At 33.8% G+C, this 26,793-nt stretch overlaps 1 long non-coding RNA gene across 1 annotated transcript; it reads left to right on the top strand.

The window, feature by feature from the left end:
• The first annotated feature begins 651 nt into the window (after positions 1–651).
• LOC116665014 lies at positions 652–21,557 on the top strand. The gene is made up of 3 exons (XR_004321593.1): positions 652–663; positions 17,685–17,687; positions 21,345–21,557. It is a non-coding gene; the product is annotated as an uncharacterized LOC116665014 (long non-coding RNA).
• The last annotated feature ends 5,236 nt before the right edge of the window (positions 21,558–26,793 follow it).

The raw sequence follows: 26,793 nt of genomic DNA on the forward strand, positions 1-26,793 counted from the left end.
ATCTTTGTTTTCCCCTCAATTTTTTTAATCATAAGGGTATATTTTCCATAACATAGAGTATGAGAAATAACTATTTTCAAACATAAAAATATCAGCAGTATGTTTTACACATAATTTTTTTAAAGTTACAATATTTTATTTTAAAGTAGATCTACTGGCTTTGCAAGGCACTGTCTTTTTTTGGAACATTTCCATCCATGTAAGCCCAAATATTTAACTGCTAAAAAGAAAAGATAAATCCTACTGTTAAAATATGTACTATTCTCCCTTTGGAAGAAAATACTATCATTCCATTTCTCCACTGAAATTTAAAGAGGAAATTTATATTTTGGAATGAATAAAAATTGTTCGTTGTATTACATACGGATATTGCATCACATTCCTTAGGTACAGCACCACATAATATTACTGTGAACAAGAGCAAAGATTCTGAAACAAAAAATTAGTTTTTACATATTACTATGATGCTTACTCAAAAAGGCCCAAATGAAAACTATAGCCTGCTTCATGCATGACACATTTCTTCTGAAATATGTTTAGCCTGTATTATCTGTGTTCACACACAGAAAAGCCAACTCAGAATTGAAGTTGAAGATTTCTGACTCAGTTTACACAACTGACTCCTGACCAAAATTCTCCCCAACAGACTATATCAACAAGTGTGTGAGACTGAAGACTTATAGCAAGGAAAAATGCTGTTTGATCACTTACCAGGTCTTACATTAAAGCAAAACTAAAACAGAGAAACAACTCCCTCTAATCTTTTCTCCTCGGTCTTACACAACATCTTTAAAAAATCACTTATGACACCAGCAATCAAACATATATACATTAAAAATGTTCCTGAGTCTGTAGTTTCTAGTGGAAGCAAAAAAATTTTACTCTCTTAGTAACTGATAGAAATGGCAATGGGTTTAATGTATAGTTTTCTTTGTAAATCAGATCTTGGGTAGGGCTTTGTCTTCTAACCACAATGGATGGCACAGAATTTATATCTTGATAACAGAGGCATCTATAGCTTCTTTTTTTAGGTCCAAAGCTGACCATTACCTCAAGAACCTTCTGTAGCTTCAGTTGCTTGAATGGTCCTGAGAAGCCAATCTTTGTAAGAGCTATTCCTCTGAGGGTTCAGGGAAAGTGCTGAAGAAGCTCTGGCTTTCTGGTGGCAATGGGCTTGTCTGTGACATAGCACAGGGACACAAAAGTATCATGTGTCTGAAATTCTGAGTGTTATTATCTCCCTGTTAGGTTTCTTGAGAAATATGGGGTGTCAGTCTCTGATTAGAACTTTTTATTAAGTGTTAATTGATGTCCAAACTAAGGACAGCTCACTAGCACTGATAATTCCATGCTGATCATAGGAATATCTGCATCATTTAAGGAGATCATAGTTAAACAGAATCGTCTCATTGAAAATATTGTGTCTGGAACACTTCCTCCCAGTAACATGCTAATGATATCTATATTAGGTACAGTAGCATTATGGAAATTTCCATCTGATTCTTTAAGAAGCTGAGAGAAGCTGCTGGATATGTGCTAAGAGTAACTCTGTGGCTACTGCATTAGAGCACGTGGAGAAGTGAGGCTCTATGCAGATCATGAGGGCTGTGGCAGCCTCCTCCTACCAGGTCCAACCTCTGCTGCCTCTTGCTTCACGTGGAAAGAACCTCGGCGCTGGTGCCAAGAGCCTCTAGCCATCCACAGTTCTCCTTCACATTTTCTGGGGCCATATCTAGATAAAATCCTAAATTGCCAGTTATTGTTTTACTGTTTTGAAATGTCAATTTTCTTTCATCTTCTAGGGTTTCAATAAAATGTCTGCAGTCAGTCATTAAAAAACAGGTACTTCTGAAATTGTCTCCTAGTTTTTGGATTTTTGTATTTTACCAGGATGTAACTAGGTATGTTTTTCTTGCATTTATCCTGTTGTATATTTGTAGAGCTTTTTGTCTCTGTGGCTTGATGGTCTAATTTAGTTTCTGAAATATTTCTTGCCAGTATCTTTTCAAGTAATGGTTTTCCCGCTCTATTTTTCTTTCCTCTTTTTCTAGGATTCCAGTTACCTACCTATATGTCAGAAGTTTTTACTGTGATTCAAGCATCTCTGAAACCCTTTTATTTTTTTTAAATCTTTTCCCTCACCTTTTGTTAGTTTGAATGATTTCTACTGATGAGTCTTCCAGTTCATTAACTGTCTTTCTGCAGTATCCTTTTCTTTTTTAATTGATTGATCCTCCTCATATGTCTACAATTGCTGATTTAATAACTATTATATATAAAAGTTATTTATTCTTGAGTTTTATTATCTGATTTCAGGGGAGATTTAGTTTGTCTGGCATTTTATTAGAATAGGTACAGATTAATATGCAGACTTGGGCTCTATTTCAGCACTTGTAACGAGTGATCCTGTTTCTTTCCTCTCATGGTGAGTCCTTCAGTGGTTTCAGCTGAAGGCCTGCATTCTGTTCCAGGTTCCTTGCTTCTTATTAGACCTTGAGCTCCACTTTTTGTCTCACTAGCACTATATTACTGTTAATGCAGTGTTTAGCTTTTTAGCTTCTGCTGGTTTATTTAGGCTTGGCTTCCTGGCCACTTACCACATGCCACAGAGGGATTAGGAAACACCTCCAGTAAAAGCAGTGCAGGATTCCATGGTCATTTCCCTAGAGTTTTGTTTTCTTTGTGACCTCAGCCCTTCAGTTAGAACTTGTAGTTATAATTTGTAGAACTAACTTGTAGTCCTCAACCCCATTTTTTGTCTATCTACTCTGTTCAGTCTTCCAAAAGTACTGAGCTACTGATCAGCCTGCATAAGTTACACACATGCTAAAACCTCAGGCTGAAAATCAGTGAAGAATTTAGGACTTATTTTAATGAGTTTTCCTGTCTTAACAACCTAGTCCCTCAAGTCCTGTCTGCCTTAGATGCTTTTTTAATGCCTCCTAAAGGCTATTATTTTAAAAACTTTGTATAGCTTTTATACTTATTCTCAGCAGGAGAATTTGCCTCTTAAAAACAACTTCATCATAGCTGGAGGGATAAGGCAAAAAATGCACCCATTTGTGTCTTGTTTTTTTGGCCTACCAGCATGTATAGTTGAAGTACATGGTGTATGCATAGCGCTATACAGTGAGGATAACATGTATCTACACTATGGAGTTATTGTAAAAGTCAAATGAATTTACATAATAGTAGATTTAAAACAGTACCTAGAAAGTACTCAATAAATATCTTAAAAAGTATCAAGTTTTGCAAAATATAATCCCTGCCTTCATCTTCATATTCATCTCACATACTATCCCAAACCCCTGCCTACCAGCCAAGCTTTAAGTCTAGCCTTACTGGTCTTTTTACAGCTCCTGTGAATACCCTTAAGTCATTATTCCCTAAGGTCGTCACACCTACTGTTTTCTGCTTTCACTTGCAGAGTTTGGCTTTACTGTCTGATTTCAAGCAAGTTTAGGTCTTTTTATGAATTGTTCTCATTTTGCCTCATCAGAAAGTTCTGATTATAATGATTTTAAATAATTACTGTAGACTTTACTGCTGTCTAAGTTGAATGTCTCATACTGGGATCTTTGAATAGATGTTCCTCATCTCTCTGTCACTAGCACATATAAATAATACACAGCACATATGAGCTACTGGAAACTTTTGTTGATATGCTAAAACAATAAACGGGATACTGAAACCTCCAAAATGATAAAAATCCACTTGTATAGGAGGAAGTAGAATGAGAGGAGAGAGTTGATAATTATGTATTTGGGGAAATTGATCTCGAGGATCTGGTGAGAAAAGTGTGAACTGCTCAGAAAAGAGGAGACTTTTTTTTTTTTTTTTAATGTAAAGACAACTCTAAAAGAAAGTTCCAGGAATAGAAAACTGAATAGCTGGGAATAGTACCAAGGCAAATCTAGCTAAAATAAATATCAAGCACAATTTTGTTAAGTATGAACTGTACCTAATATGGGTATTTTGTTTAACATTGTTAACAGAATGATTTTTTTTCCCTCCTGGGACTTCTTTTGAGAATCCTTCATGTAGTCAGTCTTTTCTTGTCTGTTTCCCTTTTTACCTGCCAGCACCCCACAAAGATATTTTTAACCATACTAAGCCAATCTCTTTATCCCCAAAGAGGCTCAAAACTAAAGAAACCACAAATAGGCATGTATGTATTTGAAGCTGAAGGTTTGCCAAAGAAAAATATTCCTGCCAAATCAAACTTGAAACTCTAATGCTTTCACACTTAAAACATTGCAGTTTCATGGTAATGCAATGTCCAAGAAAACTACAACATTAAAAAATTTTCAACACTTCATGGTGTGAAAGAATACATAAATAAAGCATAACATTTTGATTAAACTAGAAATCAAATAAAATAAAGGTACAATTTTTCTTCTAATTTTTTTAATTCAGGAATTTAAAATATTTTTAAGCCTTAGTAAAACTAAGATGTAAAAGATTATAATGTATGGCACAGAATGCATTTTAAAATGATAAATGTTAAAGTTAAGTATGTACAAGAAATATAATAAAGGCTCTTTAAAGGGAACCTGATTTCAAAGTTAAAAATAAACATTGGAATTTTGTGAAATTGAAGTATATAGCAATTAAATTTTCTGCAGTCTGTTTTTGCTTAATAGTAAACAAGGGCTCTCCTAATTTTTAAAGATATTTGTAGAGTTTATATGTCTCCCTTCTTTTCCAAGAAATCAATTTAAAATTACATAGGGGCTCTTTTTGATTGTTGTGTTTCTTTTAGTAGTGTTAGTTATAAAAATATGTGATCCAAATGCATCTTTCTTACACGTTAAGTGCTTACTCTATGCCAGACAATGTTCTAAGCACCTCAAGTGCATTAATCCATTTATTTCTCAGAACAGTACTCTTTAAGTACTATTATTGAAACTGTTATACAGATGACAAAACAATAGCATGAGACAATCAGTTTCCAACATCTATACAGTTTTCAAGTGGCAGAGCTGATTTGAAGAACCTCGACAACACTGAATTCATGTACCTGATCACAAATAGGCTGCCTAGAATTTCTTACCATCTGTTTCCCTCTCAGTCTAAACCAATCTGGCTTTCATTACAGTGAAATTTTCTTTGCTAAGGTCACCAAGTTCTTCCTAATTGCTAAATCTCTTAGATGTCTTTCTGAGTTTAACTTGTTTCACTTCTTCACTGTAATTAACATCATTACCTACTTCTTTGCTGAAACTCTCTTGTTTAGTGTCCATGAAAACACTCTCCATTTTCTTCTTACCATTCTGACCACTTTTAAAAAAACTGTTTCTTTCATATATTTTTCCATATCCTTTAACCTTTGTTTTATTTTGTTTTTGTTTTGTTCTGTTTTTTAATTCAGCCCTCAGCCCTATCATGATTACTTAAATTTCACTGAAAAGCTAATTCATATGCCTAAATATTTTCTGGAAATCTATGCCTGGATATCCTATAGTCAACTAAAACTCAACCTGGTGAAGGAATTTAGAACACAATCTGGCATACTGACTACTTTGAGTTGAAAGTACTTGAAAAGCAAATCCAAGAAAGACAGTCTGACCTTCCCTCTTTTCCTTAAAAGCCGATGAAACTTCCAAGTGAAAGATGTCTTCCCTATACCAGAAGGAAAGAAACATTCTTATTACCAACAATGAGAAGTCAAAATCAAGAAAAAAATTGTACAAACAAACCTTATTAAACTAACCTGTATCCTCCAAGTCACTTCTCCACCAATTAATTACCCCACTCCAAGCCCCTTTGCCTTGTCACGCTTTTACAAATTATTACTCTTTGTCCAACTCAGTACAAGCATTCAAATCTGCTCCTTTGGATCTTTGTATTTCTGGTGAAGGTTCCCATGCATACGTTAAAAAAAATTAAAACTTGTATGGTTTTCTCTGTTAATCTGTTTTATGTCAGTTTAATCTTAGGCACTAAGAGAGTAAACAAACAAACAAAAACTTTCCTCCCCTACACTGGCTAAACATAATTCTCCATTTTTCCCTCTTGAAACTTGTTCTTTCTCCTTTGTCTCCGTACATGGCACCTCCATTACCCAGAAAGTCAGCTTTTTACTTATCCTTCACTCTCAATCAGTCATCATGGTCAGCCGTTTCACATCGTGCCATTGCCACTTTCTTGCTGTAGGCCTTACGATTTCTTACTAGGGTTAGTATCATAGCTTTTGATCAGTCTCTAACTTCCTCACCACACTTCCTTCCCCACTGCACATAAACGGAGTGATCATTATAAAACCAAAATACAATCTTACCGCTCCTCAGCTTAAAATCTGTAATGCTTTTGTCTCATGCCCAAATTCCTCCAAGTTAAAATTCCTGGGCTTGGAGTCAACCCAATATAACCCTTTCCCATTCTTCTAACATCATAATTCTTTCCCCTTTATATGATACCTATGAATCTTTCACATATAGCCAATCTTCGGTATTCACAGATTCCATATTTGAGAATCTGTCTACTTGCTAAAATTTGTTTGTAACCCTAAAATTAATATTCACAGATCTTTCACAGTCATTCATATATATTTGAGTTTCCTGATGGTCAAATCCCCAGTGAAGGGCAAAAAGGTGATACTGCCTTATTTCATCTCTGTTACTATAAAAAAAGTGTTCTCTTTACCATCTCTTTAATGCTATGCTTTTCACATTTCTGTGCTTTTTTTGGTGGTAATTTTTATGTTTAAAATGGAACCTAAGCATTTTAGGTGCTATCTAGTGTTCCTAAGTGCAAGCAGGCTGTGATGTGCCTTACAAAGAAAATGCGTCTGTCAATTACAAAAGCTTCATTCAAAAGTAAGTGATAGAGCTGTTGGCTTTGAGTTCAATATTAATAAATCAACAGTTTATAATAAACAAGCTGTCTTTAAACAAAAATATACATAAAAGCTACATAATTTTAAATTGTATTCATTAATAGTATTATTTTAAAATTATAAATAAATTATCTTAATATTATAAATAAAGATTTCAGCATAAAAGAAAAGAGACATAATACAAAATCAAATGAGTTAAGAAAAATATCTACACTCTTAAAAGTGATTTTGGAATATCAGAAAGATTTAACATTTTATTTTTATATTTTAAAAATAAAGTGTGTTCTCCAGCTCGATTCATTGAAAAAGCATAGAAAAATAACAAACTAGTCCACAAAGACAATTCAGTAGCAATTAGCCCCTCTAAAACCCATTTGGGTCTTTAAATATGATTTCCCACTAAAACGAACCAGGACCTTAAGAAATGGTTGGTTAGAGGTCTGGGGCAAGAAAAGTACAAGATGGTCCTGGAACATCTTGTGCCAGAAACAAAGAAAGCCATCAAGTGTTACTGAAGTGCAATAAAATTACAAAACAAAACTAACTAAATAAAACTAGGAAGCCACTTGAAAGTGTTTCCCACAGGCTTAATAAGTAGGAGAGCTAGAGTAACAAAGAAAATAGCAACCACAATGATTGAAAACACAAGTTATGTTAAAGCCCATGAGTATACTAAAAAAAAAAAAAAAAAAAAAGGTTATCTTCACCTTTGCTAGGACATAAACTCTTTACTCTAAACCAGGGGTTGGCAAACTTTTTGTAAAAGATGACATAGTAAGTATTTTAGGATTTGGGGTCCACATCCAGTCTCGGTTTCTTCTCCGCCTACTCCTCCTCCTCCCCTTCCTCCTCCTTCTTCTCCAGTATGCTGAATTTATTGCTGAACTTGACACTGGGATCAAAAGTATTAACAATGTACGATGTAACAGTAGGCCTCTATGTTTCTTTACCTGTGTTATTTTTTGTTAGCTCCCCTGTCATACTTTTCATTGATCTTTTTAAGCCCTCTACTCAAACCTGTTATCTTTAACCTCTACAATCGTCCCTCCTGTTTTTCTTTAAGAAAATGAGATGCACAATCACAAACAGCTCAACTTCACTTCCATCCCACAGGCCAATTTATCTGCATTACCCTACTGTAATATTTTCTCTCTATCCTCAGTACTTGAGGTTGCCTTTGCCATGGAGGTCAATTCCTGCTTCCTAGCTCTTGGTTCCACCTCTTTCTTGTCAGGAAGCATGCACCACTGCTGAAAGGATCTCTCTTCTGTCAGTTCCATTGTTGAAGTTCTTCCTATTCTAAATACCTTTATTCTCGGCTCTTCAATTCTAAGTGCTGTTTGTTCATTCTTCCTCTCTCTCTCTTCCTTTCTCTCATCCTCTCTTCTGACATAGAGGAGTTCTTTTGAGTGAAATCTAGCAGTTATCCTTTCAATTCATCATTTTGATAATCTTTCTCCTGATTTTGTCTTATACATTTTAAAATCATATTTTCCCATTCTCCATTGTGTGAAGTCTTACTAGGTCTTCTTTATAAATAGTGACCTTTTAAAAAAGGTTCCTTCTTTTCTGGTCTATCTTATTCATACCCAAGATTCTAACAACCATATGCTGTTTTTTATGCCAGGTATTTGCTTCTTGACCTGATCTCTATTCTGACCTTTAAAAAATTTACCTGTATATACTACCTAGTGAATAACCACTTGGGATTCTCACATGTAATCCAAACTGAAATCAAGTTCACTACTCTATCCTTCCTCTCAGTCATATGTCCCTGTATTCTTCTTGCACTTCCCATATCACTTAATGGCACCTCCATCTATATAACACCCAAGATAGGAACTTGGGAAGCCAGTCAGGTTACACTTTGCTCTTACTAGACACACCCAACTTTTCATCACTTGTATATGATTAAAAAAAAAAAAAGCAGTCCCCTTTTGTTCCATTTGTATTTATATTGATTCAGCTTGGATCCTTCATATCTATCCCCTGAGTAACTTCAACAGACTCCCATGTAATTTTTGTACTGGATTGTAATCCCCAAAACTTTGCAATACACTCAAATCACTGAATCTAAAAACACAAATCTGATTATATCACTCTTTAAAAACAATTATCACTTAACAAGATCATAACGATCTGCTGTTCCAGGTTCATCAGCTGTCACGCCCTTCTTCACACTTCTCTCATCATTTGGACTGATTCTCTTTTATACACACACGTGCACACACATGCACACATGGAGGAGCGCAGGTACTATGTCATTTCATACTTGTATGCCTTTGTTCATACTGTTTCCTCGCCCAGGGAGGGACCTCCTTTCATTTCCAGTTTGGTTAGAATTTACAAAGCATCTAGAATCAGCTCTTGTACTACTTCTTCAGGCAGGAGTTTTCTGATATTTTTTAAGACTTAATTAAATACACTTCCTCCATACAAGTGCTTCTCACCTAAATTATCATAGTAGATTTAAATTGTTTTTGCCTCTTCATTTCCCCACTAAACTGTAATTCCATTTGAGTAGGGATGGTATCATGTTCATCTTCCTTTAAATGCCTGGTTCAGTAGTGAGGTAGGTAACGGGCCCTTAGTAAAGGTGGGCATTTTGAATTTAAAAAACATATGTATTATACATTGTCTTGTGAAAAATATGTAATTGAAGTTTTTAAGGCTTAGATTTTTAAAAAAACGGTATGATAAATGGAACAATCTTTATATTTATTAGTCATCCTTTCTTTGATTACAACTATTTTAATAATAGTTTATTGTTTGTCTTATAGGTGGTGATACTGTAACATTAAAAATAAAATTGGAGTTTGCTAAAAATTATTTATCTATGTATTGAAATACACTACTTTTCAAAAACAAAATTACTTTTTTCACATTTAAAAATTTGATACAGAGAACAAATTTAACATAACATAAGCCATTAATAACCATTTTGATAGAAATCAATTGGTTTGAGGGTTTAGCTATCACACAGATACTATCTCAGATGACTGTTAATTTTCATATTACTAGAAATTCTGTGAAATGGAGCATAGTATCTAGTGTTTTCTTTTTCCTTTTCTTTTTTATATTTTTCTAAATCAAGGAGTTAAGTATTTCATAAATGGCTGCTTCAACTAAGGTATTTTTAACATCTGGACTCTGTGACGTTCCATAAGGTTAAACACTGTATTTCTCCAATTGAAACATTATCTCTTGAAATGCATAAAGACATAAATCCCTCTGTTTATTTGCAGTGTTCTATTTGTGGATCTCTACATAATCTGCACTATATCTTCCCAGGCTGACCCCATGTCCTGATAGACACCAGAGAACTTTACACTATTTCCCTGCTAGATTGACATCTATGTTAGAAGAAGACACACTCTTTAATCTGTAATTCTACAGTATATCACATTTCCATTTATACTGTGCGTCACTGCATTTTATTGATGCTTCCTGATATGTTCAAATAAGTTATGCTCTCATGCCAAAAGTGATTGTACTGTCTCTGTTTTTACTGGTTTACCATTTTCTCTAGGGAACTGACTAAGAGGCATATTTTTGAGATTGCTGTTAAGTGAAAGTTAATACTGGATCCTAAGAGAAAATGTTCAAAGTTTGAAAAAAAAAAAAAAAAGAAAAAGAAAAAAGAAAAGCTTTCCTATTTTCATTTTCTACCTCCAGTTCTTTAATCTGACTGTTTAAGTTCCTACAAATTAAAAACAAAGTATGTTATATGACCCTTATAAGTGTGTCCAAATCAGGAGACTCAAGTGAAGAGTCACTTATATCCACAGAGAATTAGTTCATCCAAAGGATAAATTTGCTGCAGTGTGATATATAGAAGTAGACAGGATTTTGGCTAAGGAAATTTGTCTTCAAGAATACTAGTTCTCATATGTTTTAGTCTGTGGATCATTTTGAGGACACCCAAGATCACCAATATGGGCTGACTTACTGAATATTGCTTTCTTTAAACAGAGTCAAGCTGGTTGCTACTTCTCTAAGACTACAATTCTAGTTACTACAAAATAACAACTGTGCCATGAAGAGAGATTTACCATCTTTAAATCACTTCTGGTGACTATGATGCATTTATGATGAATTGGAAGGCCACCAAGTTTGGCAATAGACAAACTTGTATTTAGACCTCTGTCTAGATCACTGATTCTTATATGAAACCCTCTTTGATGTTAAATTCCAATAGGAAAAAAAAAATCACCCATTTCACAGCATTATTGACAACATTAATGTAAATATAGACAGTTCCTATACATAGTAGGAGATGACAAATAGTTGTTGTAAATCCCTGTAGCAATTTGTCTTTCTCTTTTCTCCAAAACCTCAGCTCCTCTCCTTAACATCTTTGGACTAGGACCTGGAAAACTCAGAAGATATTTTTGTGTTCCATTGGTAATCTTTGACTGTATTATCTTTCCACTTCTGGTAATCATCTTGAGTGAGATTGTCCAACCAGTCAGAGAATGAATTTCAAGGAACGAAACAAAACTGCTTGATTGCTTTATTTTATTAATTCAGATAACAGAATGGTTAAAGGACAGCCAAATAATTACCTCATGAAAAACCATGAGAGCTTTAGTAATAGTTTTTAATCTCCACTTCTGATTAAATATGGAAAAGAGTAGGAATGAAGAGGAAATAAAGTTGATGTTTCCAATCTTAAAAGTAAAGGTTCTATTTATTTCCTGATAATGGTAATTAAGAATTAAAATATATATATAATCTAAAGTTGGATGATATTTTAATGGGAAGAGACCTAGAAAATTCTTCTCTATCACATAAAATCATTACTCCCAATTAAATATTTTTATATTTCAATAAACTTTTCATTGAACTATAAATACATACACATAAAAGTGTACATGTCATAAGTGTACAGAGCAACAGAGTAAAATAAAATAAAAACACATAAATATCCCTTAATGTCTTAGAAATTAAAAATAAAATATTTTAAAATATTTATTAATTTAATATAGGAATAATAAAACCATTAAATGTAACATAAATTATGTATTTTATGCAAAATAACTGTATTTTCCAAACAAAAATGTGAGAAGAGTAGCAAAGTTTTACACTTTTAAAATTTCTTTAATAATCTGTATTTAATAGAAAGAAAGCTGGTTTTTGATATCAGCTACTGCATTTGTTGCTGTATGTTGTTCAGTTGAAGGAAATGTAATCTCATGCAAATATGTAGTTGGAAAGGGAAGGCTGTTTTTTAATTTTTAACACATGTAGTCTTACTTTATTTTAAATTTTATTTCTTTTTTAATTTTTTGTTGAGATATAGTTAATGTACAATATTATATAAGTCACAGATGTACAGTACAGTGATTCACAATTTTTAAACGTTATACTCCATTTATAGTTATCATAAAATACTGCCTATATTCCCTATGCTTTACAATACATTCTTGTAGTTTACTTATTTTATGTATTATACTTTATACCTCTTAATTCCCTACCCCATCTTACTCCCCCCCACTTAAGGGAAGGCTGTTTTAATACTTTTTTCAGGTAACTGTGGATATACTATGACATTCCAGAAAAGCTCTACAAGTAGTAATCTCTTAAAGATAAGTTAGAATGTGAACTAAAACTGAACTAATTTGTCACCCCAAATACCTCTCCCACTTCCACCCCTAGATGCAACAAATTTGTTATTTCTGTCACTTTTTATTAATTTCACCTATTCTTGGACTTCATATAAATTGAATAAGATTCTGAATACATGTGAGAGAGTAGGAATGAAGATAGCAAATAACATCTTACCATTATCATGAAAATAATTTTGCCTTTGTAAACCACCTACAGGAGCCTCAGGGACCACTAGGGTTTCCTCAACCATCCTTTGAGAACAACTACATTGTATAGCATGTCATTATATGAACATACATAATTTTTAATCTATTCTATTATTAATAGATAGTAGGTCATTGAAAAGATTATTGTTTCCCCATTGTTCTTCATTCTATTTTTGTTTTATGTACATCTATTTCTAGAGTCTATAACACTGTATTTTTGTTGTTGTCGTCTAATATTACAACAAGATAACAAAATCTTACCTATTATGGCTTTTATAATAATATTAGATATGATACAGACTAACTCCTCTAATTTTTTCCTTCAATATTCTCGCCTCTATTTTTTGGGTTTTGCAATTCAATATTAATTTGAGAATCTAAGATATCCCTGTAATGATTTGCTGTTTTCTGTGTGGACTCTTCCAAAACATTTGTTATACTCATTCCTATATATCTTATGTTTTTTGACACAATAATTCACGAGACTTTCAAAAATTTTTCAGCTTCTAATTGTGCTAGTTTATGGAAATACAATTTTTTTCTGTAGTGTGAAATTGTTAAACTTACTTATTTATTTTAATAATTTAGTATAGATTGTTTATCTCATGCAAATTCATGTCATCTAAAATAATGAAAATTAAATTACTTCTTTTCCATTATTTTTTTTACTAGCTTTATTGCATTGGCTAGAAATAACCTCAAGTAAAATGTTAAATAGAAGCAATGATATCAGATAGCCCTGCCTCATTCCCAAATGAAAAGGGAAAGTTTTCATTATTAATCAATTATTGATTAATTAACTTAATTTCATCATTAAGTTTATAATTGCTATTGGGTTTTATAGAAAGTTTCTTTGTATTCTTGGTTTTCAGAAATCATGTCATGAATGTGAATGCTATCAAATTTCTTTTTTGCACTTAAAATACAAGTTTTCTTTTTGTGTCCTTTCATAAAGTTAATTGTACCAATGAACTTTTAAAAGAATCTTGCATTCCTAGAATAAATGGAACTTGGTTGTGATTTTACTGTATACAAACATAAAACAAATTTGAATTGCCAGTGTTTCATTTCAAATTTTAAAATCTGTATTCATAAGGGACACTGGCTTGGAACTTGCCTGTCTTATACTGTCCTTGTCAGATTTTGACATTATGGCAATGTAGTCTTAAATCAAGTTAGTAACTGTTACTTTTATTTTTGTGTGAGTGTGAGTAAACTGGAAATTTTTTGTTGGAGGTGGAGGGGTGAATTTATTGCTTATTCAATATCTTTAATTTTTGTTTATTCATTAAGGTATAATATATACATAATAAAATGCCTACATCTTTAGTGTTGTGGTGCTTGAGTTTTAATAAAATTATATACCCAATTTTATACTCCTTTGTGTCCTTTCCTAGTCACTCCTGAGAATTCCCCCAGTTCTACCACTGGATACAACAAATTTCTTATTCCTGTTACTTTAAACTAATTTTACTTGTTCTTGGACTTCTTATAAGAGGAATAATATAGTACATATTCTTTTGCATTTGTCTTACTTCTCTCAATGTAATATTATTGAAATGCATCTGTGTTGTTGCATATATGAGTAGTTTATTCCTTTTTCTTATCTTACTTAACTTTACCTTATTCCATTATAAGAATATATCACAATTTATCTATTATTTGCTAATGGATATTTGGGTTCTGTCCAGTTTATGGCTTTTATTGATATGACCACTATGAATATTTTTGTAAAGGTCTTTGTGTGGATATACATTTTTGTTCAGTAAATATGTAATAAAGGATTTTTGGGTTATGTATGTTTTAAATTTATAAGAAGCTCCAAATCAGGTTTTCAAAGGTGAAGTATCATATTTCACTCCTACACAATGCATGCATACTCCAGTTGCTTCACATTCTTTCAACATTTGGCAATGTCAGTCTTTTTTTTTTTTTGCATTCTAGTATGTTTAATGGAATCTCATTGTGGTTTTAATTTGCATTTACCTTATATCTAATGTTAACATGCTTTTATGAATTTTTGGCCAATCAAAAATCTTTTGCAAAGTGGCTGCTCAAGCATTCTGTCCAGTTAGATGCATTACTTGTATTTTTTTTATTACTATTAGGAGTATTTTTAATATATTAACCTTAAAGGTCTTTTGACAGATGTATGAATAATGAATATTTTCTAATGATCTGTAGCTTGGTGATTTATTTCCTAATGATTTCTATTGATGAATAGAAATTTTTAATTTTGATGAAGTTCTTTCATAATTTTTTTCATTGTTGAGCCTTATGTAACTAGTAAAAAAAATGCTTACATAAAAATTCATAAGGCTATTCTCCTGTGTTTTGCTTTAGAAGGTTCATGGATATATATTTTTAATTTAGAAGTGTCTTTTCAACATTTTGAAACTACAGTGATTCCATTTTACTGTGGTGTCCATTATTCTTATTGAGAAGTCACTGATTAGACTTTCTGTTCCTCCTCTGGTACTAACATGTATTTTTTTCTGATTGCCTCAAAATTTTCTCTTTGTATTTAGTTTTAAACTAATTCATATGAACTATATATAATGCCAACAGATTCAATTATCTCTGTACTTATCTTACTTGAGTTGATGTAGTACAACTTCAATCTGCGACTTATTATCTTTTTCCAGCTATGAAAAATTCTTGGCCATTATCTCTCCAAATATTGTTTCTTCCCAATTCTATCTTTTCTCCTTTGTAAAACCAATTAACTACACACATATTTCTCTTTAAAAAAGCCTCTCTTTCATATGTTCATTTATTTTTTAAATGTTATTTCCATGTTTACATCTGTCTATTATTGTAGGATGGATTTATTCTTCTGCTTTATCTTCCAGTTCACTAAGTCTCTTGTCAACTTTATCTAATCACATCTATTAATTTCTTCATTTCAGTTACTTCATTTTTTTCCATTTTTAATTTTGCAATGAATTAATTTCTATGTTTCCTGTTTTGTGATACCTTTTATTTAGCAAAATTTTTAAAATCTGGGCTTTAGTCCTTGTAAAATCTGGTAAATTTCTTTTATACTCTGATTCCTGTGATGTAGTTCAACAGAGTCCTATCTGAAAACCTGTTGGATTTATTAATATCTTCTTCTTTAGCAGGTCCTAATTCTGCTGAAAGAAATCCTCAGTTACTCAGCTCCTCACTTTCAGGTTTCAGAATAAAAATGTGCCTAAAGGAGAGATGAAAAATTCTTGCTAACTCATCCTTCCTTTCTCTTCTTCTGTATTTGGCCTTGAAATACTAGTTTTCTAATGCCTTGGAAAGATGTTGGAAATAAGACACTTCAACTAGAAGATGGTGTGAAACACTTAGATACTGTTGCCCAAATTTTATTTTTTAAATTTTATTTTTTTCAATTGTGTACATCATATAAAAGAATCAAAATGGTTGAATAAGTTAGAGGGTATTATGCAAAAAATATACTTCAATTAATTGGAAAACTTAATACAAATAAAAGGCAGTATGTTTTGCAATCTCTTGAATTTTTTTAAGTTTGCTTTCTGATAAATTTACTAATCTATACAACTTATAATCTATATAATTATATTTCAACTGCCTTTTCTCCAGATATTCACATTTTGATCAGTTTAGTACTACAGACTGTATTTCATAACCTAGTCAAACCAAATATAAACTAAAAAAAATCCATCTTAAAATTGATATTTATATAAGAGATCTAGATTGGAGTTTTTTAAAAATAAATATGTAAAACAAATAAATGTATAATAAATATATAGATCATTTAAAATATTTATTCCATACTATCAAACATAAAAGTTACTATCACTTGTTTATTATTTATATATTATTATGATAGTTTTAGTACACTGTCCTATATTTTTCGATACTTCTCCCATTGAGAGGTGGATTCTACTTTTCCTTTGGTGTTTATCCAGGCTTGTAACTACTTTATCCACAAGAATATAATAGAAGTTAACTCTATGTGACTTTCTAAGTTAGGTAATAAAAGGCTATATGGTTTTCACCTTTTGCTGGAACACTCACTCTTAGAAACATGTCATCATAGAATAAGTCTAACTACTCTAAAAATCCCATGATATGAGTAATCCCAAGCCAAATGGAGAGTCTGTGTAGCTGTTCCTTTTAATAATTTCAACTGAGCCCAGGCATTGAGTACTCCCAGGCCAGGTACCAGACATACGAGTGAAGAAGCCTACAGATTATTCCAATCTCTAGACATTTGACTTACTCCCAGTAGTTCTGGTCTTTCTACCTGAGATTCAGATACTGTGATTCAGAGGCAAGCTATACTCATTATGCTCTATTTAAAATCTTTATCCATAGAACCATAAGAAAAAAAAAAAAAGAAATGGTTGTCTTTTGCTATTAAGATCTGGTGATTTGCTATTTAAAAAATACAAAACCAGAACACAATTTGGGAGTAGGAACAAAATTTGAGGAGTTTCATAAAAAACCTATTACATGCTGCTTTGGGGACCAAGTATTTGGAAGCCTGCCAGTCCCTGAAGAGCCTGTCTATGAAAGACTGAAAGGAATTGAGGAAAATGTTATTGGAAGCTCAAGGGCTGGGAACTCTTATCTTTGACAAACTTTTTAGCCTGCCAAGGGATCTCAAAGTAAGAAAGACCTCTTGGAATCCTAAGTTACTTGGATTATTTGCATATAGGAAGAACACTTCTTTTTTTTTTTTTTTTAACATTTTTTATTGATTTATAATCATTTTACAATGTTGTGTCAAATTCCAGTGGGAAGAACACTTCTTGCATTAACTTCTAATTAACCTCCAGGCCTAATGTCAAGATTTTATGATTTTTATATTAAATCAATATATAATTATATACTATTATCTAGCTCTCTATTTTCCTTAAAATTCTATAAATTATCATATTCCCTATCAGTTGACACAGATTTGTGGTTGACTAATTCTTACCAATGTAAAAAAAAAAAAAACAAAAATAGGATGTTGTGTACATTAACTTGAGAGTATATTTTTAAATGGTTATCATTTTTGTTGTTTCTGGAAGTGGGTAAGAGGGTTAAGTGTTGTTAGATAAGAAAGAAGTATACTTAAATGAAGGCAAAAAAGAGCCTAGCTAAATCTGAATTTCAAGGATATAAGCTCCTATGGCTTCCATTTAGAAGTAGAGGATATAAGAAAATATAGTATCATGAATATACTAAGATTACTACTAATGGCTGATTGTTTTTCTCTAAAGTTTAACTTGCCCAGATTTAGGTATAAATGATCAACTAATGAGATTAGTCATAAAGTAAAAGTCCATTGTTTATCTATTCTATCCTTTCCTTTGAACCTCATTTATTTTAGAAACCACATTATATATTTTGTTTCATGGCTCCTGATACCTTGAATTTTAAGTAATTCTTTGTGCTGAAAATAGTAAGAAATTTAAACTTTCAGAGATTTCAATGTATTGTGTTAAATGTTTACTACATGAATTTTTAAAACAGGATTTGCTATTATAGGATGATGTTTTTTTCTTTTGTGGACTAAGATTGAGTTGCTAGAGGAATTTTGAACTTCCTTAGGGTTATTCAATTTTACTGACTCAAGATCCTCTAAATTAATTTCTCAGTATTAGTCACCATATGCCAGATGTAGAGCCCAGCAATTTCCCATAGGTCTATGAGGTCATTTATGAAGGGACACTACTTTTTACAAATTAATCATTGTATTCTTTTTGTACCATATATTTCAACAGTTTACAAAATTTAGTGTAAAGGAAAATGTCACAAATTTACTCTTATTTAAAATTCCTAAAATCAAGTTATTTTCATTTTCATACAGCACGGAAGACTGACTTTCAAAATATGTATTCTCTGGAGATTATTATAATGCAGATAATCATTAAAGTATCACTTACCTACACTCTGGCTACATTTGCAACTATAAAGTACTGACTAGATCTTCTTGAGTTTCTGATTAAAAAGGACACAAATACAATTTTAAGAGTAAGAAAAGTTATATAAATAGATTCAGAAACCCTAAAATTTATCCCAATTTATTCTTAAGTGCATATGAAATACAGAAAGCAAATCTTCTAGGAAAAACTTAATTTACAGGATGCTAACTTTATATTTACTAGTCCCAAGAGTACTAAAAATAACTATAGCTAAAATAACTTGTTAATAAATACACAATATAAAAAGAGGTAAACTGTGATGTCAAGACATAAACTATAAAGGACTAGAATTTTTGTGTGATCTAAGTTAAGTTGTTATAAGTGTAAAATAGACTATTATATCTATAAAATGTTTTTCGTAAGTCTCATGATAACCACAAAGCAAAAACCTATAGTAAATTCACAAAAGATAAAAAGAAGGGAATCAAATCATATCATTACAGAAAACCATCAATTCACAAAGAAAGGCACAAAGAGTAAAAAAGAAAAAAGGAAACTATACAACAAGAAAGCAATTAATAAGATAGCATTAATAGTTCTCATGTAACAATAGTTACTCTAAATGTAAATGGATTGAATTCTCCAATCAAAGGCATAGAGTGGCTGGATGGATTAAAAACAAGACCCAACTGTATGCTGCCTACAGAGGCTTATTTCAGCTTAAAGACACACATAGGGTTAAAGTGATGAGGTGGGAAAAGATATTCCATGCAAACGGAAACCAAAAGAGTACAAGGGGTGCTATACTTACATTAGACAAAATCAATTTTAGACAAAAAACATCATCAAGAGATAAAGGGCTTTATATAATTATCAATTTATCAAGAAGATATAACAATCATAAATAAATATATGCCCACAACAGCAGAGCCCCTAAATATGTTAAGGAAATACTAACAGATGTGAAGAGAAATATGGACAACAATGCAATCACAGTAGGGGATTCGGTATGCAACTTTCAACAATGGGTAGATCAATGAAACAGATCAACAAGGGAACTTTGGACTTGAACCATACTTGACACCAAAAGGACATAACAGATTACCTATCTATCTATCTATAAAACATTGTTTCCAACAGCAGCAGAATACACATTTTTCTCAAGTTTACATGGAATATTTTCTAGGACAGATCACATGAGAAGTCATAAAATAAGTCTTATTTGTTTAATTTAAGAAGATTGAAATCATATCAAGTATATTATCCAGTCATAATGGTATGAAACTAGAAATAAATAACAGAAGGAAAGATGGAAAATTCTCAAATATGTACACATTAGTCAATATACTCCTGAATAACCAATGGGTCAAAGAAGAAATCAAAAGGAAAATAAAGCAAATCTTGAAACAAATGAAAATGGAAACACAACTTACCAAAAGCTACGGAATGCTGCAAAGGCAGTTCCCTTAGAACTTTATAGCAATAAATGTATATAGTAATATAACAGAAAAATCTCAAATAAACAACCTAACTTTGCACCTAAAGAAATTGGAAATATCTTTTGTTCTTTTATACAGAATATACTTAAGACTCCATCAAAAACCTGTTAGGACTAATCAATAAATTCAGTAGGTACAGGATATACAATCAACCTACAAAATCAACACAGAGAAATCAGTTGCATTCCTATACACTAACAATAAACTATCTGAAAAAAAATTAAATCTCATTCACAATAGCATTAAAAAATAAAATACTTAGGATGAATTTAACCAAGGATGCTAAATATCTGTACACAGATTACTATAAGACTTTGATGAAAGAAACTGAAGAAAACACAAGCAAATGGAAAGATATCCTGTGTCCATGAATTAGAAGAAACTGATATTGTTAAAATGTCCATATTATTCAATAGCATCTATAAATTTAATGTAATCCCTATTAAATTCTAATGGCATATAACTTAGAAATATAAAAAAAAAATCCTAACATTTATATGGAACCATAAAAAGCCCCAAATATCCAAAGCAATCCCGAGAAAAAGAGTAAAGCTGGAGAGTAAAGGATGATTCCTTCCTGAATTTAAACAATATTACAAAGCTATTATAGTCAAAACAATATGGCACTGGAATAAAAACAGACACATAAACCACTGGAACAGATCTAAGAGTCCAGAAATAAGTCCATGCATATATGATCAACTAATATTTGACAGGGGAGCCAAGAATACTCAATGGAGAAAAGATAGTCTCTTTAATAAATAGTGGTGTGAAAACTAGATAACCACATACATGATAATGAAATAAGACCTCTATGTTACACCACTCACAAAAACTAACTCCAAAGAAATTAAAAGCTTAACTAAAAACTGAAACCATAAAACCCCTAGAAAAAAACTTATGGAAAAAACTCCTTAACTTGGCAGTAATTTTTTGGATATGACAACAAAGGCATAAACAACAAAAGCAAAAACCAATTAGGTGGAACAACATCATATAAAAAAGTTTTGCATAGCAAGAAAAAAAATAAAATGAAAAGGCAACCTACTGAATGGGAACAATATTTGGAAGTCATATATCTGATAAGGAGTTATATCTAAAATATATGAAGAACTCATACAACTCAATAGCAAAAAATCAAGCAATGGGATTTAAAAATGGGATGAAGAACTGAATAGACATTTTTCTAAAGAAGACATCCAAATAATCAGTAAGTATAAAAAAACATGCTCAATACCACTAATCATCAGGAAAATGTAAATTAAAACCACAATGAATATCACCTCACACCTGTTAGAATGCCCATCACCAAAAAGAAAATCAGCAAGGATGTGGAGAAAAGGGAACTCTGTGGACTGCTAATGGCAATGTAAATTGGCGCAGCCTCTATAGAAAACGGTATAGCGATTTCTCAAAAAATTAAAAATAGAATTACATATAACTCAGCAATCTCAGTTCTGGATATATATTCAAAGAAAGTAATTCAAGATGTCAAAAAGATTTATGCACTTCCATGTTCATTGCACATTATTCAATAGCCAAGATACGTAAAGAATCTTAAGTATCGGACAGAGAAGATGGCGGAGTAGAAGGACGCTCGTAGCTCACCCTCTCCACAAATACACCAAGACCCACATCTACAGACCCACTTAGCCAACCAGAGCACCTGCGGAACTCCGACAGAACATCGCCCTCTTCAAAAGATAAAGACGCCAAAAATCTGGTAGGAGAAAAGGAAAAAAAAGAAAGAACAAAAGGCAAAGCAGCGCAGGACGGGTCCCGCGGGGAGGGAGTGGCAAAGGAGGACTGACGCTCGCTGGCTGGGTCTCCCCTCTCCAACTGAGAGGCCAGCGGGACGGAGGGGGAGCCTCCGAGGCTCGGATCTGTACAGAGCAGCCATTGACTGACAGAACTAAGTTAAACGGGCACAGAGCGTCCCCCCGACACCCAGCCTGAGACGCGGGCCGGCAGCGGCGGGCAGGGCCAGGCTGCACAAGCCGGGCGGACGACGGGGGCAGCTGCACGGAGGCAGCCCTGGGGGAACGCAAGGGGCTGCGTGCCGTGGCTGTGGGTGCACAGGGCAGAACAATCTGGGCCCGCCATAAAACAGCAAGGTTGATGTGCTCTCGGGGGAAGGGTGCACACCCGCATCTGTGAAAACCCGCGGAAACTTTTCGGGCGAAGAGAGGCGGGGCTCAGGCGCAGCCGCCATATCCTCCGGCGCTGAGCACCCAGGCGGAGGCGGGGGCGAAACCTGCATCCCACCGAAGGGTTTAGCAGCCTCAAAGGCCAGACTGAGACGGGCCTACAGCCCAGGGCAGATAGGATCCTTCCATCCTGGTCCATCAGAGAGCTTGCTCCACAAAGACAAACAAGGAGCTGAGCTTTGGCCCAGAGCAGGGACAAGGCTGTCCCTCGGCCTTCCCCCAGCACACCTGCGGAGCGCCGACCAGGGCGGGGCGCGCAGCCACACAGAGCAGCGGAGCTACTGGCAGCGCAGGTAGAGCGACAGCGGCCCCCCGCCTTTCGGGCAGGAACAGAGCCCCTGTTTGAGGTGCTGGGAGGGGGCACGACCCGCCCTCCTACCCGGCCAGTCTGCAACATCTGACTGCGGCATCCGGAGGGGCAGTGACCCGCCCGCCCACAGCAGAGGAGAGCTGCACCTGACCCAGTGTTAGGAGGAGGCGCGATCTGCTTGCCGACAGGTGCTGGGAGCAGCACAGAAGAGGGCGCCAACGGAGGGCCTCTGGAAACAGCAAGCTGAGCTTCCAAAACAGGACGAAGACAGAAAGACTTCACATTAAAAGCACACAGACTCCAGGAGAACACCGACAACCCCCCCCCCTTTTTTTTAAATCTGTTTTTACCTGTTCTATTTTCTATTACTCTCTTAATTTTTACTTCTTAATTCATTTCTATTTCTCTTGGGTTTTGATGTCCTGTTATTGATTAGACACAGGTTTCAAATATATCTATTCATCCCCCCCCCCCTTTTAAGGGTTTTAAAAGGACGTCTCAACCCGATTAATACTCTGCTTCAACTCGCTCTTCTATTATTCATTATACACTGTTTTCAAACCCTCTTTCTCCCTTCTTTTAAAATTCTTTCTCTCTCTCTCTTATTTTTTTTCTTTTTTTCCTAAGTTCTATTCCTAAATAGAATAGATAAATAAAATCAGATAGATAAAATCCTTAAGGACCAAAATAGACAACTGATACTCCATAAACCACAGTGCCAAAGAGGTATGAGCAAGATGAAGAAGCAGAGAAACCTTTCCCAATTAAAAGAACAAGAGAAATCCCCTGAAAGAAAGATCAACGAAATAGACATCGATAGCCTACTAGATCGAGATTTCAAAAAAGGAGTGATCAAAGTGCTGAAGGAATTAAAAGAGATAGTGTTTAGAGATATAAAATATGTCAAAAATGAAATTGAAGCTATAAAGAAGAGCCAAGTAGAATGGGTAAACTCATTGACAGAGATGAGGAATGATCTAATAGCTGTGCAAAGCCGACTAGATAATGCAGAGGAACGAATTAGTGATCTAGAAGGCAAGGCAATAGAAAGCACCCATTCAGAAGAACTACAAGATAAGCAAATAAAAAATAATGAAAATAGCATAAGGGACCTATGGGATAATATAAAGCATCCCAATCTTCGCATAATAGGTGTCCCAGAAGGAGAAGAAAGATCAAAGGGGATTGAAAAGGTTTTTGAAGAAATCATGACTGAAAACTTCCCAAACTTAAAGAAGGAATCAGATATCCAAGTAGGAAGCTCAGAGGGTCCCAAACAGGAAGAACCCAAATAGACCCACACCAAGACATATCATAATCAAGATGGCCAGAGTCAAGGATAAAGAAATGATTCTAAAGGCAACAAGAGAAAAACAAAGAGTAAGTTACAAGGGAACCCCCATAAAGCTCTCAGCTGATTTCTCTACACAAACACTACAGGCCGGAAGGGAGTGGCAACATATATTCAAAGTCCTGAATGAAAAAAAGATGCAGCCTAGGATCCTTTATCCAGCAAGGCTATCCTTGAGGATAGAAGGAGAAATAAAGAGTTTCACAGACAAAAAAAAGCTGCAGGAGTTTAGCAACACTAAACCCATGCTAAAAGAAATATTGAAAGGGCTATTCTAAATAGAAAAGCAGCAGGATGCTACAGAAATGAGAAACACACAACTAGAAAGGTGATAACTCATGAATTACAAATAAAGTAAACACGAAATTATAAAAGAAGACATACAAATCACTGAGAGTGGGAGAGGGAGGCAGGGAAACATAGAATATTTTTTTCTTTCTTTTTTAAATTTTTTTAACAGTAGGATGGGTTTGAGATCATGTTACTATCAGTTTAATAAAAACAGTTATAGTAATGGGCTAATAGATTTACAAAAAAGGGTAACCACAAGCCAAAAATTTACAAAGGAGTCACAAAAATTAAATAAAATCCATGATAAGACAAAGGAAAATTACCAAACCACAAAAGGAAGAAGAAAGGAACAAAGAGGATATACCAATTCAACTGCAAAGATAAGTTCAAAATGGCAATAAACACACATCTATCATTAATTACTGTAAATGTTAATGGACTAAATGCTCCAGTCAAAAGACAGAGTGGCAGACTGGATAATAAACCAAGAACGTTCAATATGCTGCATACAAGAGACCCACTTTAGGGAGAAGGACACATATAGATTGACAGTGAAAGGATGGAAAAGGATATTCCATGCAAATGGAAAAGCCAAAAAAGCAGGTGTTGCAGTACTGATTTCAGACAAAATAGACTTTAAAACAAAGGCCATAAAGAAAGATAAAGAAGGACATTTTATAATGATTAAAGGAATGATACAAAATGAGGATATTATACTCGTTTATATATATGCACCCAATATAGGAGCACCTAAGTACATACAAGAATTACTAACAGAGATAAAGGGGGATATTGATGGGAATACAATCATAGTTGGAGATTTTAACACTGCATTAACATCACTAGTAGATCTTCCACACAGAAAATAAACAAGGCAACAGAGAAATTAAATACTACAATAGAAAAACTAGATTTGGTGGATATTTTCAGAGCATTACACCCCCCAAAAATAGGATATACATTCTTTTCAAGTGCACATGGAACATTTTCCAGGATCGATCATGTACTTGGGCACAAAAGAAACCTCAACAATTTTAAGAACATAGAAATTATCTCAAGCATCTTTACTGACCACAATGCCATGAAACTGGAAATCAACAACAGAGAAACAAAGGAGAAAAAAAGGAAAGCATGGAGATTAAACAATATGTTATTGAAAAAACAATGGATCAATGAGGAAATCAAAGCTGAAATTAAAAAATACCTTGAGACAAATGATAATAAAAGCACAACCACTCAAAACCTATGGGACACAGCAAAGGCAGTGCTAAGAGGGAAGTTTATAGCGATACAGGCCTTCCTCAAAAAAGAAGAACAATCTCAAATAAACAATTTAACCCACCACCTGAATGAATTAGAAAAAGAAGAACAAAAAGCCCCAAAAAGCAGCAGAAGGAAGGAAATAATAAAGATCAGAGAGGAATTAAATACAATAGAGATTAACAAGACCATAGAAAAAATCAACCAAACCAAAAGCTGGTTTTTTGAAAAAGTAAATAAAGTCGACAAACCTCTGGCCAAACTCACAAAGAAGAAAAAAGAGAGAGCACAAATTAGCAAAATAAGAAAGGAAAATGGAGAAATTACAACAAACAAAATAGAAATACAGAATATCATACAAGAATATTATGAAAAACTATATGGAAACAAACTGGATAACCTAGAGGAGATGGATAAGTTTCTGGAAACATACTGTCCACCAAGACTGAATCAAGAAGAATCTGAACACTTGAACAATCCGATCACTAGAAAGGAAATAGAAATAGCAATTTAAAACCTCCCTACAAATAAAAGTCCAGGACTGGACGGCTTCACCAGGGAATTCTACCAAACATACAAAGAACAACTCATATCAGTCCTTCTCAAACTCTTCCAGACGATTGAAAAGGAGGGAATACTCCCAAACTCATTCTATGAAGCCACCATCACCCTGATACCAAAACCAGGCAAAGACACTACAAAAAAAGAATTATAGGCCAATATCACTGATGAACATAGACGCCAAAATCCTCACCAAAATTTTAGCAAATAGAATCCAACAACACATAAAAAAGATTATACATCATGACCAAGTGATGTTCATCCCAGGGACACAAGGCTGGTTCAACATACGCAAATCAATCAGTGTAATACATCACATCAACAAGAGAAAGGACAAAAACCACATGATCATCTCAATCGATGCAGAAAAAGCATTTGATAAAATTCAACACCCATTTATGATAAAAACTCTCGCCAAAGTGGGTATAGAGGGAACATATCTCAACATAATAAAAGCTATATATGACAAACCTACAGCCAGCATAGTACTCAACGGTGAAAAACTCAAAAGCTTCCCACTAAAATCTAGGACAAGACAAGGATGCCCACTATCACCACTCCTATTCAACATAGTCTTGGAAGTCCTAGCCACAGCAGTCAGGCAAGAGAAAGAAATAAAAGGGATCCAAATTGGAAAAGAAGAGGTAAAAGTGTCATTATATGCTGATGACATGTTACTATATATAGAAAACCCTAAAAGGTCCACACAAAAGCTACTAGAGCTGATTGAAGAATTCAGCAAGGTAGCAGGTTACAAAATTAACGTTCAAAAATCAGTTGCATTTCTTTACAC

The sequence above is a fragment of the Camelus ferus genome, chromosome 7 (genome assembly GCF_009834535.1).
Source record: "Camelus ferus isolate YT-003-E chromosome 7, BCGSAC_Cfer_1.0, whole genome shotgun sequence".
In the NCBI taxonomy this organism is placed as follows: domain Eukaryota; kingdom Metazoa; phylum Chordata; class Mammalia; order Artiodactyla; family Camelidae; genus Camelus; species Camelus ferus.